General features: G+C 41.7%; 1 protein-coding gene and 1 long non-coding RNA gene across 4 annotated transcripts in view; one reads left to right on the forward strand and one right to left on the reverse strand.

Annotated features, from left to right (window-relative positions):
• PCGF3 (polycomb group ring finger 3) overlaps nt 1-8,220 on the reverse strand; it is a 62,973-nt gene extending 54,753 nt beyond the window's left edge. Inside the window, exon 1 of one of the 3 annotated variants that reach the window (XM_030004700.1) lies at nt 8,006-8,220. The gene's annotated coding sequence lies outside the window, so the exon portion shown is untranslated. Of the gene's footprint in view, nt 1-2,781; nt 2,838-8,005 lie in introns of those variants that run through there. The other 2 variants (XM_030004692.1, XM_030004693.1) reach the window with 2 other exon arrangements.
• On the forward strand, nt 8,092-17,511 carry LOC115336914. Its single transcript, XR_003921990.1, has 3 exons — nt 8,092-8,166; nt 13,245-13,532; nt 16,745-17,511. It is a non-coding gene; the product is annotated as an uncharacterized LOC115336914 (long non-coding RNA).
• The last annotated feature ends 229 nt before the right edge of the window (nt 17,512-17,740 follow it).

The raw sequence follows: 17,740 nt of genomic DNA on the forward strand, positions 1-17,740 counted from the left end.
TTTACAACACAACTTAATAAAATACCTCACAAGAAACATGTATCATTAAAAGTTTGGCTGACAAGGACAGAACAGACCCTGTCTCACAGTGAACTCCACACAGCAAATCCTGGGCATCTGAAAGACTTTTTCTCTCAGGATGTACCACGTGTAGACCTCTTCATACACTGTGAGCATTTGAAAAAGTAATTTCAGGGGAAAAAAAGTTCGTTCCTTTGTTTTTGGATTAAAGCTGGGAGGAGAGCGAGCTGAATTTTTTTTTTTTTTCATTTGCATGCTAAAATTGTCAATGTCTGCAGATGGCGATAACGGATGGCTAACTTGAAAAAAGGTTACTTATCATGGGAAGAAATAAGTGGCTAAGGAATCTTGGGGATAAGCAAAAGCAGCTCATTTTTCCCTTGTCTTCACTCTTCCAGTGAATATATCTTACAGTAACATCAGGCCTAATAATGGAGGCTACAGAAGAGGAATCTGGAATCTTTTCATTTATCCTTATACTCTGTATTTCCACATTCTAAAAGTAAAATAAATCCCCATGACACTTTCCAATCACCTCCAGAGATTCAATTCAGTGTCGACTCGTGCTTGTGATTGGAGAACAAACGCCCTGACAGAGCAGTGGCTTTGGAAGCCTACCTCAAGTCCCACTAGGCAAGTCATCTGACCCATGTGGCGGAGTGGAGCGAGGAACTGAAACATGGGGACAGAATGTACTTTCCCTGCCCAAAGTAGCAAAAATACTTAATTTGTAGACCATAATCCATTTATATACTTGATCACAGAATGGCTTATATACAGAGTTAGTCCTACACTTTCTTGTGTCCCATTGCATTGTTAACTTCAGTAGAAAAGAAAAAAGGCCAGGGTAAAATATCTTTTTGTCAAAAAAAAAACCCAAAAAACCAACAAAACAAAACAAGGCATTATCCTTTCTGTATCTGTAACACTTTGTCCAAATTCAAGCCATTTTTAGTCATAAAATCATAATCACACAACCCACGAGCTATTATCATCTAGGCATGATAACCGTACATAATTTGAGTAACTGTTACAGATTAGAGCAAACATATTCCTGATAAACAATTTCTGGTGGTAGCATCTAAGACTATGCCTAAAAAGTTGCACTAAAAATGACTGCAACTAATACAGTCCTTTTTATACCTACATATTTTGAAGATATTAACAAAATAAAACCTTCAAGTGCCAAAATTCATTTAATACCACTTCGATCAACACACACAGACTGCTTCTGGTAACTTCTGTCAAGTCTTGAAAGAATCTCACATGCAAGAAAGTGAACTGAAGAAAATTAGCTCCACTAGTTACCCAGAAGCCTTTTTATCTGGTCCAGTGCCATTTATGCTACCTCAGATATAAGCCTATACAGATCTAGACTAGTTTTCTTATGGACAGTGGTTGAAATAAGAAGTATGAATGAAGCATTTTATTAATATAAACACAAGTCTCTTCTGAAATTGTTACAGAATGATCTGATCTTGAGAGGGACTTCTGCCTCATTCTAGCCAGTCAAGAAATAGAAGTACAAGATTAGAAACACAAGAATAATAAATTGTTATGCAAATACACTACTCACTCTGGTGCCACCAAGCATAACGCTACTGTTAACCAGGATAAATGTTACTAAAAAGCACCTTTCAATTAAACTGCTCCTGCTCAGTAACAGTTAGATTGAAACTTCTGGTAAAATAAGGGTATTACCACAGTATTTCAAATGGACTCGATTTTATATTTCACTGCAGGAATAGACATAGATTGTAGCAATGAACTTCAGAATTTAAAAGTACAGATTCAAGGTAAGGTAATGATAATTTATGAAATCCAAACACGCTGGGAAAAGATGGTTGGGAAGGAAGAAAGGATTTTCCACGAAAAAAACACCCAAAATATTGGGCATTTCTTCATAATTTGCCTGAGAACAGTATGAGCATAGATCAAAGAACTTTCCTTTACCAAGATTTTAACTAAACACTTGTGAATTAATCATCATCTTATGGCAACCCAATACAAAAAGGAGGACATTAAAGCATAAATTGATTTAAGATGCAAGGCTACTTTGCAATCAGCCTTAGGAAACTGGTACAGGAAAAGGCAGTTTAGTTACTTCATTCAACAAATGAAATAAATCCATGCAACTGTTCCTAAAAGAGGTAAATGTTCATCTTTAAACCTGACGGATTTCACTCACAGAGCATAATTTTTTACTACACTGTTTCCCAGCAACACAAAAGAGCTTTTCTGCAAGTGCAGACTTCTGCACAGGGCAAGAGCAACTTGCACTTGTGGGTAAGAAATTCTAAGTGAGCATTTAACAAGTGGTGGTGTTATGCTTGCTTTTCCTTGAAAAAGATTCAGTAAAGCTTGAAAAACAGTCAGGAAACAGCCAACTAGTATAGTGCTAAAGCAAGAAAGACTAAGGGAATCCCTTTGCTGTAGCACTGCAACTGTGGGGCTTTCATAAGCGCAGACAGAACCAATCAGACAAGCACTGTACACTGGTTTGGGGTCCACACCTTAAAAAAAAGGAATAATTCAAAGATGGAAAGAAAAGTATTTCACACATTAAAAGGACTGATTTGATTACAGTGTGTTAGCACTCTCTTAAAGTGCAGAAGTAGTGTTAGAAGTATCTTTAACAGATACAGGTTTAACAAAAGTTAGAGTCTGAAATATAAGTACTTTGATTTAGAAACAGGGGCATCTATTTTCAGCTGTGTGCATGATTCGGTACTTAAACAAGCACATAAAAAATTCCCTTACCTCTTGCCTATTTTGAATCCTCAAACCAAGATCGGAGTTCTTGTGTCTAGAACATACTTTATATTTTAGGAAAAAAATATAAATGAAACAAAACCCAATTATTATCACAATGGAACAGTATGAAATACAATCATCTGGAACACAGAGGTAAGATAAGATCTCAGTCCATACACAACTTTTAACTTACAAATGTCTCTATGTCAAAACGATTTTTGGGAAAAGTCACTCTGAAAGAACAAAGCAAGCTACTATGTTATAAAGAAAAAAAAAAAAAATCTCATTCCTCAAATAAGTTCTGCTGATTGCCACTGCTCAGTACAACAAATAGATTTGTTATAATAAAAATAAACATCTTGTCTACTAAATTAAAATAAATTTGGCAATGTCCTTCAACTAAGTAATCAACTGACCTATGGCTTTCACTATGCCAATCTGCGTACTAAAACTAATAGTTCAGATACCACAAAATGTCAGAGACAATTATTCATAAACAATATATAAGTTAGTCAGCTGTATTGTACCTTTCAGTTTGTTCTTTCAGGTGACAAACCAGAAAAAGCTGTACAGCACAACACCTGACAAAAAAATGGCAAACACTGCACTGGCAATGCTTACATATTTTCATGAATAAATGACATTTATGGTTACAAACATTAATATAACGTTTGCATGCACGTTGCAAGAGAAGATAGCAGAGACGACCTGTTCTGGCATAACATCACACACAATTCACACAAGATTTGCATTATATCCAGTAACATCACAATGATTATATAATAATCAACTAAAGATAGTATCACTGACTATCTAGTTATGCAGAGAGTGAAAAGAAAGTTCTTAACTAAACCTGAAAAACTTGACAAGATGCCATTTGCAAGTCAGCAAATAACACGATACTCATTCTGGCAATCTGAAAAAATAACTTTCCTGTCTTAATTAAGCAAATACAGCACAGTACATTCTCGCCAACATACAACATACACAGAATGCTTCCTACCTTAAATCAAAATGAATTTATGCTATTCACAAAGCAAAGATATCCTCAGTTTCCAACAATAAGGATAGCCTCAGTTTCAAACAAGAAGGATTCTTATTGCCACCAAACCACAGGCCCTTTTAATGTAGATATTCTTCTATGTTATTGTCAGTCACAAGGTCAGGATACAAAATAGTTATCTGCTAACGTCAACCTAAATATATGTCTATAGGGATAATAATAAGTCTCCTTCTTGCCAATTTGCAGAGATGGAAAATAATGGTAGAGCTAGTTTAAATAAGTTCTTCCACTAGCAGCAAAACTACAAAAAAAACCTGGTTTTCTTCACAGTTGCATATTTCTTCCTTACAATCTTACCCTGCATTGTAGTAATGCCAACACACACACCTCGATTATCTCCAGTTCTTCCCCCCCCACCCCCTCATCAATTTCCCCCACTGGCTCCATCAACTTAAAATTGTGATTTGAAAAAGAGGCAGTCATAACTGTGAGAGCAGTCATCTTTTGGCACAAATAACAAGTGACTTGAGCTCATCATACTTTGCCATTCCCCCCACTTTTGAATAATACATGCTATGTTTGACAAAGGAATAGAAAGACCCTGAAGTTCCTACGTAAAATAGGAAGCTCCTAGTATAAAGTACTGTTTCTGATTAAGGAAAAAAAAAAGAAAGAAAAAAAAAGGGAAAATAGTATCATTGATCAACTCACTGCTGCTTTATTCCTTCCTACAATGCTGGCTCTGCAATATGATTGCAGGACTTCAGGTCTCTGTAGTATCAAACTTCAATCAAACTTTCAAAAGCAAATAAGGCTTTCAATCTCACTACTTCTCACCACACTGAGTATTTCACTTTCATAGTCTGTTGATTTAAATATAGATGCACTTATTCAGTAAAATTAACTTGAGAAAATCTAATTCAGATAGGAGCAGCAAGTTTTTTCTTGGCTTTTTAGAGCAATTATAGAACAAACACTGTTTAGAGTGTGTCTTCAGTTAGCAGTGAAACTGTTACATATCACAATAGCAAAGACTGCTTTTAATGCAGAATAACCCCTTTCTCTCTTCCCTTTTATTGCACTTATGACTTTCACATATTAGCTACACTTAAAGCCTAATACAGCAAGCTTGCATTTTAAAAAGAGAGGTGCTAGGAATGCAAAACTATAAATTTACTTCAAGACAGAGCTTCAAAATAAGTCTTGCCGAAGCTAAAAGACAGACAGCTTCTGCCTGGCTTTTAACCTACTCCAATCAAACTGCCCTGAGCAGGTTTTCTCTACATTTCCTCTAAACATACCTAACCTAGCACATCAGAGAAATTTCAACCATCATTAAACATCTTTACTAGCAATGACGAAAAGAGAACAGAGTTTAAACTACTAAACTCTCAGGAACGCCAACAGTCTTAAATCCACTGCATCTCCAAATACCATTATCAATAAAAGCTTCCATTTGGTAACTCTACTTCCTCATGTGTACCAATAGTAGTACACAGTAGTTCCCAAGCAAAAAAATAGAGAAAATGTTTATTTTATAACATACAGAATCTCATTACACTTTCTTGTAAGCTGGTATCATCTCTTAAGACAGTAGCTGAAAAGTGAAACGCTATCAACATGCATACTTTTCAAAACATCATGTCCACATCCACTTTGTAGGTCATATCTAGCTTAGAGCTTCAATGGAAATGCTTCTACTTCTGCTTACAGAGTTTCCCAGAGAGTTCATGAATTTAATCTGAAATTATTTCAGTCCTGGGAGAGCATTACCTGACAAAAGCTAAAAAGGCTGCCTAGATTAAACAGTCATATGGGCAAAAGAAAATGGAAGCTATTAAAGCAAATGTAGAATGGTTCTTGACAAGAAAGCTTACCTGTATCTCAAATACAAAGCTTAGAGATGACCTCCTCTAAATCATGTAGGTAGTCAGGAGAAGTAAGAGTAGGTTGGGCAGCTGCAGCAACTAGAAACTGTACTTTACAGTCTCTTAGTAGAAGTCTTTCATAGCATGGTAATTAATTTCTGCCATTCTAGGCATTAGTATTAGGCAACCATAGTTACAATCTCTTAGTTGACTTTAAAACGGCATTTAGAAGCGTTCAGTCTTGATTTTCTATGGTGACAGCAGAGTAACTAGATCAAGCTGGCTAGATCAGCCCACATAAAGAAATCAAACAGATTTTGCTCAAAAAGTGATTTACAAAATGCTTTAAAATTTATTTATTTCCAAGCTTTCTGTTGCAGTACCCCATGCATCTCTTTAGAAAACCGCCTGACCCTTTTCTAATGCGTCCTACATGATCTCACCAAGTACCTTCAGTTCTGCACAGGTTCTGTATTTTAAACACATTATAAAGTATCTACAAGTACAACTTACATTGAAACAGTAGAGCTACTGGAAAGGTACAAGGTTTCTGTTTCTATTCACCTTCTCACCAACCAAAGAATTAGATGAATTGCAGAGCACCTTTATGAGACACGATAACTATCACAGTTCAGATTCTCATCTGATCTGCCACTAAAAGAATGAACATAAAGTTCACAAGTATGCTACCCAACAATAATAACAACATATTTAGCATATGCCTAGTTGTTCATGCTTTATAAAGGAAACCAATTTACAATGGAAGATACATACACGGGATGCTCCTTAAACACAAGGTTCTTCTCAACCGTTTTGTGTTTGTTGTGTTTTTTTTAAATTCAAACCTTTTCATCCACAAACTTAATTCGTCCGTGAAGCTCTGGAAGACAATTATGTAGCATTATTTTGAAAAACACCAAACAAAATATTTCAAGAAGAACATTCCAGAGCATATAATACAGATAACAAAACAGAATTTCTTGAACTGATTTCTCAGAGGCACACATTTCATACAGAAGGCAGGAAACGCCTAAACTAATTTGACACAAAGCATGCATAGAGTGATAGTTTGCAACAATTAAAAAAAGAAAAAAAAACAAACGTGAAGTAACAAAAGAACATCCAAGTACTTCATAAACCATAATCATCAAGCCTCCTGTGAGCCTTATTAACTTCAGGACATGCTAAACTTTCCACACAGGACACTCTGAAGCAATGCCTGACACTTTCAGACTAAAAGAGACTAACTTAATAGACCCAAATCTGACAGCGTGACAACTCACTAAAACTCAGTGGTCGAGAAAACAATCAGAATTTTGTAATATCAAATAAATAAATACATATATACATGTTAACACCTTAAAACAACTCAGACCACAAGCTTTCTATATTTTACCTACGAGTACCACTTCACTTCCTACTACTCACAAGACTTAAAATCCCATATGCCACTTAGATACACAGCACCGAAGCCACACACCTGCACAGGTGAGGTCGTACACGCAAGGGGCATGTCCCCTCTATTCTCTAGCTTACTGGAAACGGCATCTCCACCGCTACCAACCGCCACCCCGCCCCTCAAAGCGACCCCTTCTCCCAAAGCCGTGGCGTTTAGGAGCCCTGCAAACCCACCCCTGAAGGGGAGGAAGCATTCAGGGACAACTCGGGACAGCTCCATCCACCCCGCTGCCCACAGGCACCACGGCCTTGCCCGCGGCTGAGCTGCCTGTCCCGGGCCCCTCCACACAACAGGCAACTCCGCTCGGGGGTAGGAAGGGGTGGAGGGGGGGTGCCGGGGTTTCCTTTCCCCCAGAAGGCAAGAGCCACCTTCCCCTGGGGCGGGGGGGCAGCTGACCAGACAGACAGAAGGACAAGGACAGACGCTCCCCTGGCCCTCAGAAGACTCCCTGCTCCGGGAGGGGTGTCTGGGGAGGGGAACCCCACACAAAATCCAATCTCCCCTATTAACACTGCCCCCCACCCCGAGGATACAGCGTGCTTGCTGCAGCACGGGAAGTTCAAGCACAGCACACCGGTGCACCCCCCTCAAACCCCGGACACCTGGGAGGCAAAAGGCCCGCTCCTCCGCGGACCCCCACCCCGTGGGGCAGCGAAGACCCTCGCCCCGCACCCTCCCCCACCCCCACGCACACCCGTGCCGGGAGGCCCACCCGCAGCCCCCCACCGCAAACACCGGCGGCCGGGGGGGCCAGGGGGCAGGCCCGCCCTGCCCCCAAGACCCTCGCCGGGCCTCACCCGGCCCGCGGCCCCACAGCGGGGCGGGGGAAGGCCGGGACCTCCGCCCCGCTACCGGCGGACCCCCACGCCACCCCACGCAACGCCGCGGCCACGGACTGACCTGACGGGGGAGGGGCGGCGCCGTGTCCGTTGGCGGGGGAGGGGCGCGGTCGCCTCTCGGGGCTGGCGGGGGGGGGTTTGCTCCCCACCACCGATCCTCTGCTCCCCGGCCCGTCCTTCCCCGGGCGCCACTGCAGAGAGAAAGCGGAGGATGCGAGCGAGGTAACGCGAGACAGAGGGAAACACCAGCCCCTCTTCTCCTCCCCCGCCAAAAAAAAATTTAAAACAAAAAAGGGGGGGGGGGGAAGGAGGGTAAAATTAAAAGGCTCGGCCCGGAGTTTAAAACAAAGAGGCGGAAATAGCCGAGCGCGGCCCGAGTGGAGCCGAGCGGGGGCGCCGCCGCGCTCCGGGCGCATGCGCGCGGGGCGCTCACCCGGGCCCGGCTCCGGCCGCCCCCTCCCCCGAGGAGCGGGGCTGGCCCACGCGCCCTCCCCCCCGCCGGGCGCGCGTGCCGGGGCGGGGCGGGGCGGGGTCCGGACGCGGGGGCGGGGGCCGGCGGGCTGCCCGTGCCGCCCGTCAGCAGGCTGCGGCCGTCCCGGGAGGCTGGCCCGAGGGCCGAAGGGGGCTGTCCCGGTCCCCGGGGTGCCCAGCCTTGACAAATCAGTTGAGCTTGGGAGCAGGGTGAGGTTAATGGAGGTGACTGAATTTTCGGCAGGGTAAGGCCCTTCGTTGCTCCAAGCTGTCTCAAGCTTTTCCTCAAAAGCACATCAGGTGTCTTTTTAACCAGTCAGCACGGAAACTTGAATAGGAGCTGGGAGCACTGGTGGCAAGACACGCAGCTTGCTGGCAAATTGCAGGTGGCTCAGACACTCCCAACGGATGTAACGAAAGATTTTGGCATCCTGGGAGTTGAAGGCTGTGAGGTCTTCCGCCAAGGAGCACACGTAAAGCTTGGGAAGGCCATGCCAAGTTCAACGTCACACCAAGTGGCTGAATGCTAAGGTTGGAAAGACAAGTACTTAGAAATTCACCTGTCCAAACTCTTAAGACACGAGAACAAGCTTCACGTTCCCAATTATGCATATATTTTGAATGTAATGCTTTAAAAGACCTGCGTATTCACTTCTTTCTTTCCTCCCTGCCAAGGAAGAATGAGCCACAAGACAGTCTTCCACCTTGTCTGAGAATGCAACTGGAAATGGGCTGTCTGACATAGCACAGCCCTAGAAGATATTTTCCTCCCTGTCCAAAAAACTACTAAGCCTTTATCATGTACCAAGACTTCGGGGTCTGTGCTTGGCTGTAGGAGCTACGTTATCTAGAAGCTAAGCTGCTTTAATAGGAAGTATGCCAGGACTGTAGATTTGCTCTGTTTAGCTTAAAGGGTTGTGTGGTTAAATGGATGCATCCTGTCTGTCAGAAATTTAAATTCTGTTTTCACTTTAACCACAAATGACTTTGCATGGGTCTTTGCTTACAGAGATATATTCTAGAAAGTAATGGGGCCTTCTGCCTGGCTTCTGGAGTTGCAGTTGAAGTAGCCAGAAGCAAAAGTAACAAACTATGAGAATGTGCATGAAATTATATTCTGGATGCGGGCTTTTTTTGTTGTTGTTCCTAATGTTTCCAGAGCCAAACACTGAAGATTGGGAAAACCATTAAGGCCAGAGTCTATGGGGTTTGCTTTTCTCTTACTATAGATATTTTTTAGAAGATGGTACCTGAAGCAAGATGATATGGCCATGCTTACTCAAACAATTAATCTACTTTAATATACCCCTTGTGACAAGATTGCTGTGACCCTGAGAGCCAAGGCAACGGTTTGCTCTCCTCATTACCCTAACATCAGTTCTAAAGCCTTTGGCAATGCCATTAAAGAATGTGTTAGCCTATAAGTGATATTTCTGAAATATAAGCTTAGCCAGTGACTAGAGTATCTAAGATCATAACTGAGTAGTTATGAGTGCCTTGTCTGAATTGCAGCACTTGGTATTAGGAGAGAAGTGAAACTTTTTGTTAGCATTGTAGCCAGTGAACTGTGATCAAACTATGGAATTTCAGAGAATGACTCGGGAGGAACTAGAAATAGCATTTAAAGGATTCTTTCTGTGAGCTTCACATGTGTTAGTCCTCACAGTTTGCACACAAACAAAAGCGTAACATGAACACAGGTAAATTGAAGCTCTGGCTTCTGGAAGCATGTACCTCCTAGCTAAAACAATTCATGGAAGAGAATCTATCTGAGACCTCTTGACAGGAAAAAAACCCAGACATTTCAAGTAAAAGAAGTTCATTGTCTTCTTTAGAACTTCTAACAGTGAAAAGTTATTGGTCAGCATGAACACATTAATGGTAATGGCTAGAAACCCAATAAAACAGGATATTTTCCTGAACAGTAGTAAAGCACAAAGTAGGCAAATATATGAGAAAATTATTCTAGTTTAAGACTGACCATAATACAGTGTTTACAAACAGCAAAGTTGAGACCTAATATTTAGAGTAGTTGCTCAGTTCCTTTCCAGCAAAATAGAGCTATATTGATACTGTAGGTCTGTGGACTAGGCTGGTTGCATCCAAGGGTACTGAGAGAGCCTCTTGATACCATTGCAAGGCTACTCCCTCTCCATTACCTTTGCAAGATCATGGTGACTACGGGAGTCGCCCAGTACTGGAGAACGGTAAGTACTTCACCCATCTTTGGAAACAGCAAGAAAGATAGTTCAGGGAACTACAGCCTCAATTTGGTCCCTGAGAGAATTATGGAACAAGTCCACCCATGCCATTTCTGAACACATGAAGAAGAACCTGTCTTACCAAAAGTAAATCAGGGTGGACCAACCTGATTGTCTTCTATGATGAAATGACTGGTTTTATGGATGCTAGGAATGTGGTGGATGTTGTATACTTAGACTTTAGCAAGGCTTTTGATACAGTCTCCCACAATATTTTTGCCTCACATTAGGACATTATGGCCTGGATAGGTGAACTATTGGATGGGTGAAATACTGGCTGGATTGTTGGTCTGAAAGAATTGTGGTTAATGCGTTGTATTCTGTCTGAAGGCTGGTGACAGCATGAAGTTCTTCAGCGGTTTTCCCTGGGACCTGTTTAATATCTTTGCTAATGACTTGGACATGCGGAAATAAGTCTGTGGACAACACCAAACTGGGAGTGCAGCCTATGTGCCTGAGGACAGGGCTGTCATTAGGAGGGACCTAAACAGGCTGTAGGAATAAAATTCAACAAATGCAAAATTGTGCACCTGAAACAGACTTAACTTCCTGCAGCGGTACAGGCTGGGGTGTGACTACTGACTAGCTGGAAGGCAGGTCCGTTGAAAACACTTTGTGAATTCTTGAGAACAATAGGCTAAACATGAGCAACCAGTGTGGCCTGTCACTGATGAGAATTAACAGCATTTTGGGATGTAGCGACAGGCCAGTACACTGGGGGACGTGATTGTTCCTCTTTACATGGTACTTGTTAGAACATTCTGAGTCTGACATAGTGCATCAAGTTTTGGGTGCACCAATATGAGAAAGATACCGATAAACTTAATAAAGTCCAGCAGAGGCCACCAGGGTAGTAGCGGGTCTGGAGAACACGTCCTGCAAGGAGGAGCTGAGGGAACGGGAATAGTTCAGCCTGGAGAAGAGGTGACTCCAGGGAGACCTAATAGCAGCTTTCAACACTTACAAGGGGGTCACTGTAGGCAAGCGGAGCCAGACTCCAGTGAGGCAAATGGCAGGCGAATGAAAGATGGTGGTAATAAAGTGAATCAGGGAAGATTCTGATGGGACAGAAAACAAAAAAAAAAAAAAACCAAAAGAAAGATCGCTATGAGGTTTCCCAGAGAGGCTGTGCATTGTGCATCTTTGGAGGTTTTCAAGACCAGGCTGGACAATGCCCTCCTTTAAGGAAGAAGTTGTACTAGAGGTGTCTGGATGTCCCTTCCCATGTAAATGTTTCTGTAATTCTGGGATTAACTGTCAAGCAGAGAAGTCAAAATTGTCCAGGAAAGTTTAGATTAACAGAAGAAGGAGTATCTAAAATGGTTGAATCGTCCTGGGAAGCCAGAGCAACTTCCTCAAACTGCTCAAGAACAACATTGGCTTTTAGATGATGTATGAATAGGCTGATCTAGGTGACTAAACTTTGTCAGTGAACTGTTGGCTGCTTTTTCCATGCTTCATTTTTCACCTTGGCTGCTTTTAGCTCCCAACAGGCCCTCACTAATTATTGCCTCTCTAAGTACAGTACCTACTTGTTAGTTGCAACTGAAAACTTAGATGATTTCTAATCACTGCCTTTCACACTCAGTCTTTCCCAGTGATAAATCTTCAGTCAGCACTTAGATTTCTTTATTCACGTCAAATGGCAAGCAAAGCACTGTAGTAGTAACCAAAGATCTCAGAGCTGGGCTCCAAACATCCTGCAATCTAAAATCAAAGAACCCAAACATTCGCCAACTTTTGTCTTCTGGGTGAATATACCATGCACTAATCATTTGAATAACCTATTCTTATGGGAAGTATCTACAAGATTTTGGCATTAGCAGCACAAAATGATCACTTCAGAACAGACACACTATACATACATTTATATAAGTATACATATACATAGTTATAGATACATATGTAAAATCCTATATTTTGGCATCTCCTTTTTTACACCTTTTACACTGTCAGGTTTCTTTTGTGGATATCTGCACACACATGTACCACATTTCCCTCAAATGCATGTATATCACAGGCCTGCATTGTATTGCATTAGCCCACACTGAACCTTTGCGTCAAGAGTATAAAACATTCCTCATCACTAACTTTGCAAAGTTAGCATGCATTTAATTTAAAGTTTCAGTTCCTGCAGACGCAAGACACACGTTCCTGTTCATGCAAGAATATCCAGATTTATTTTACAAACTTGTACAACATGGAGATTTGGAGAAATGCTTAGACAATGTGACTATGCTTCAAGTGTTTTAATAACAACAGAATTATATACCAATGCTGTTCTAGCATTAAGTCAGTCATGATATTTTGGGAATGGAATAATGATTACTCTGTGAGGTTTCCAGCCACATAAGCCTCCATTCTTCTGCTAATGACCAGAGAAGTCTCTTAACAATAAAGAGATGGTGCACAGCATTTTATGGTAGTATTACAGAATGGATGAGATTGGAAGGGACCTTTGGAGATCGCCCAGGACAGCTTCCCTGCTCAAAGGAGGGTCAGGTAGAGCAGGCTGTCTCGCTTCCTCTATTTATCACAAGATCAAACACTGCCATTCTTACATTGTAGGTTCTGCATGAACATCCCAATGACTGAATGATAACTTCATTCTTGCTGAGGAACCACTGGGAACCAATCTTCTGAATGTCACTTTTACCACGAGTAAATCCTGGCTTCAGACATGTAGTCTGTTAATCCTCTCATTTAAAAACAAAGACCTAGAGGTCCTTTACAGGAGGAGATATGATTTTGCATCTCCTAAGGACACAACTGCATGGGCAACAAGCCAATCAACTGGAGGAACTGACTAAAGAACATCTGTTGCTCCAGCAGTGAAACAGCTGAAGCAGGTGAAAGGTATGTTTCGTGTAGCCAGTGCATGCTATGTCATGCAGCTCCAGATGGCTCAGTATGAACTGTTTGCTAAGTGGCCTTTCGCATACTACCATTGAGCCCCCTTTATGTGCTTCAAGCTCACTTCCCCCCTTTTCCAAACCATTTGCTAGGAGGATGAGGTAGGACCATGAAAGGTCATTTGATCTACCAAGGGATATGATCAATGCTATCTGTATTGTGTAAGCTTCTGACAGGTGAGCTGTGAAGACATACAGTGTCTGTCCTCTGAGGTTTTCAAATAGGTTTGACAATGTAGCCTTGCTTTGTTGGTCGATTGTTAGAAAGTATTTCCCAGTTTTTGACCTTGCTTTTCCTGCTATGATTTTAGCAGACAAAGCAGTTCATACCCTTTGTCTCTGCAAATACTTGTGACATATCTGACATAACCTCCAGTCAGTCTTCTCTTGACTAAGTAACCACTTTTTCCCTCATTTTGCATCCTAAGTTTTGGGCTTGCTGACTTTTGTGTTTCTTTGCCACAGCTTTCCCTGTTATCTGCCCCAATAGACCTTTCTATCTCTTCAAAAGACCAGCCATTTCTTTCCAAGACAGGCAGACACCTTGCATTCCTTCAGGAAAGCACCTTTAACAAGATCTGCTTTCGCCATCCAGATGCTTTGCTCTAATATGTACAAACCCAGAGGTGCAGTTTATTGACACAAATCTGACTTGGGACCCACACTCTCCCAGAAACACTATGACAAACAGGGAAGTATAGTCTGTCATACAAATCTTATGCTGGGGAGCTGTAAATCAAAGGCAACTTGGAGGTTCACTGCCCCACAAATTTCAGATGCATTCCAAAGTATTAATCAACATTTTCTTATAGATTTACTTTAGTTTAAGCATAATCTTTAACAGTTTTTAACTTTGTAACTGTTATGCAACCTCCTTCATCTGTAAAGCAGTAAGATACTTCTATTTCTTTCAATAATCTTTAATCTTTGGGTTTGGGGGAGTTGATATCTTTCTCATGTTGTCCCTGCTGTAGAATTGACAAGGCATGCTGTCTCAGCCTTTAGCTGAACAGTTTTATCCCTATTCTGATCTGCAGCATTTTTTTATGACTGAAGGATACCATAAACCCCAGAGAGATTTAAGCCCAAGAGACAGGTATTTAACTATACCCTTAGTCATTCCAACCCACCTGAGCTCTTCGATCATCACTGTTACTCAGCTTTCAAATTCCTCCATTTCCCATGGCAAAAAAATCCCTGGTTTTCTCTCTAGTGTCAAACTCAAATAAATCAGGTTCATTAAGCCCTCTGGCCAAATCCACTCAACTGTACAAGACAAACTGATTCAGCAATCATTCGGAAAAGATGAAAGACACTATTTTAGCAAATACCAGCCACTTAATGTAACTCTAGGCTTACAAATATTCCCACTGGTAAGCGAAAGATTAAGGCTATTGGAGAGCATGTCAGCAACTGTTAACTAGCAATTAGAAACTTCTGGTTATGTATTCTTCCTCACCAGAAGACCTCCTAGTGCTTCAAAGATGAGCATTAGATAGAAAAGTGGAAATAGAGAGGGATTTAGTGACTCAGGAAATAAGTATCTGTTACCACTAGCTGCTTACATAAACACAGCTTAGATCCCTTCAAGGTTTTTTTTTAAACACAAAAAGCCTCAGCTATATCCTTACTGTTAAATGATGAGATTTACACTGGGGGCGGGGGGTGGCAGGGAGAAGCAAAACAAAAACCCACACTCAGTTCCCAGGAGTTCTGCATCTGGAATGTTCCATTCTCAGAACTTGGAGCTTGTTCCAGTAAGAGGAAAGCTGTCAGGAACCTACTGCATTGTGCAAGTCAACATGTTGTCCCTTTGACCATCAGCTGTAGTTACTGCATTAAAGCTGAGGAGGAAGTTGCTTTCCTGACTGGTGCAGTTCCTTATGACCATCAGTTATCATTTGGCTCCTAACATACCAGTCTATATATATACACAGAACAGTGGTGAGATTTTTGATTGCCTGCACATGTAGAAACCATCACTACTTAAATTCCAGCAATTCAGTTTCAGATACACTCCCAGAGAACCTGTACAAAATCAAAAGCAGAGATGGAAGATCAGAAGTAAATACTGGGAAGAGGAGCACACTACAGGAGGAAGTGACGGACATTTGGAAAAAGGGCTCAAAAAATTTCTTCTTGAATTACCAGCATGTGCTGCTACTAAATTGCAGGGGTAAGGGTTTTTTAAGCAGGTGGGCTCCAAGTTATTGGAATGCAGTACATATGTCCTTTCCCTTGGGGATTTTTCTCTTTTAATCTGAGTTGCAGCTTTGATATGAAACTGAGGTGCAAGATGCAATGATGCCACAATGAAACTTGGCAGAATGCTACCTATTCATTGTGATGAGCCAAGGCACACTTTGTACAAGGCATGCTTGGTTCACATCTCTTCAGGTTCCTGACTTCTTTTTCCAACAGGTTGCTGCGAGACCTATGCATAAACCTGACAGGCTTAAAAACCATGTTAACCAAATGGTTGCAGCTGTATGTATCCACCCTGCTCACATTTATCTGCTGCTGTGTTGTCCCACACATACCTTCAACCCTCCACATGTTTTGCAAGTCACAGTACTGGTTATAGGACAGTGTGTAATTCATGGTCCACCTGCTACTCCAAGTAGTTTTCTGTATATGACCAGTTCTGGCTGTGATTCCTCCCAACAGGGAGAAAGTAGCCACTCTGACTTGGATATTGGCCATCCACTGCTGACCAAAAACAACCTGTAATAGAGCTTTGCTGATTTCTGGTATTTGCGTTTTTTCTTCTGGGGTAAAATCTGTCTTTAGGCAGATGGATTTTATTTGTTAAGATTATCCAGGAAAACAAGGAGGTTCATTTGTCTTCCAACTCAAGCATATCATGTTCATATATATTTAAGATTTGGATTTTTCTCCACCATATACATATATATACATAAGACAAATATTCCTTTACACAAACTGTGCCATGTACACTATATATTTATAGAGTCAGGTACAGTTACCAGTCACTTCTTGTTCACTGATCACTGACATTTCTATGGATCCCTACTGAAATTTCAAGTAACGGTTCTTAAAAGAGTTGCATTATCTAGGAAGGGTATGAGTTAAGAGATAAAGAGGCATATTCAGATATCTAGTTCTCCCCTTTCATACTGTTCTCTTCTTTCACAGAATGGAATACCATGAATCCTAATTGGGTCTCCCTTGAAAGAACAGGTGGAGTGTGGTCATGCAGCACGTAATATGTTTCCTCAGGGTCATGTAGACAAGAGGACACTTCGGACAGCACTCTTCAGCTGGAATGAACAGTTACAAATGAAGGAGCAGGCGGAACATCAGCCATAATATCATCTGGGAATCTCTTGAGTGACTGAATATGTATTTTTTTCAGTCAGCAAAGTTCCTTTGATTACATCAGACAACAAGAGAGGGAGGGAGGGAGGAAGTGAGAACAGGTCCACACAAGTGACTAATGCGGGAGTGTTGATCTTGCCTGTTTGCATTTTGGGCTGCGCGTCCCCTCAGGAGCCCTGATGAGCCTCTGGAACTGTCTGTAAAGCAAATGAGTGTCTTGGCTGCATGCAGTGAAGGAAGAGAGTACCAGTCAAGTACCTCAGTCAGTGAGAAGAGCCCATAGTCCTGAAAGTGGAACTGATGCAGTGGGGACAACAGCAGGGTCTTATGGGGCCCAGGAAAGGGACGCTCCAAGGACTAGAGCGCATTCTCCAGGGAACTGTCCTGTTTCAAAACAGCCTTCATCAGGACTTCACCTTACATGAACTTAGTATAATCACCAGTTGATTCTACGTAGATTTCCAAGACAGAAACGGTTTAGCAATTATATGGAACTATATATTGTAGGGTGACAATAGCCTTTACTTCTGTGATTAAAGTAATTTCAGTGAACAATTCAAACCTGTTAGCCCACAGAGATCATCTCTGACAGCTCCCAATCAAGTTTTCTGTCTCTTCCTGCATATACAGCAGCTATGTTTGATTCTTGCATCCTGATTTGCTTTTGCAAGCATCTAATTTTAGCTTCACATTTACTGTGATCAGGTCTCACTGGAATTTCCCTTGCTGTAGGGTAAATCACTGCACTGTAGAGGGATTAATGTATACAGTGCCCCTCTACTTTTCTTCTACATTTTTTATTTCTCTCTTTCT

The sequence above is a fragment of the Aquila chrysaetos genome, chromosome Z, assembly GCF_900496995.4.
Source record: "Aquila chrysaetos chrysaetos chromosome Z, bAquChr1.4, whole genome shotgun sequence".
Classification (NCBI taxonomy): Eukaryota; Metazoa; Chordata; class Aves; order Accipitriformes; family Accipitridae; genus Aquila; species Aquila chrysaetos.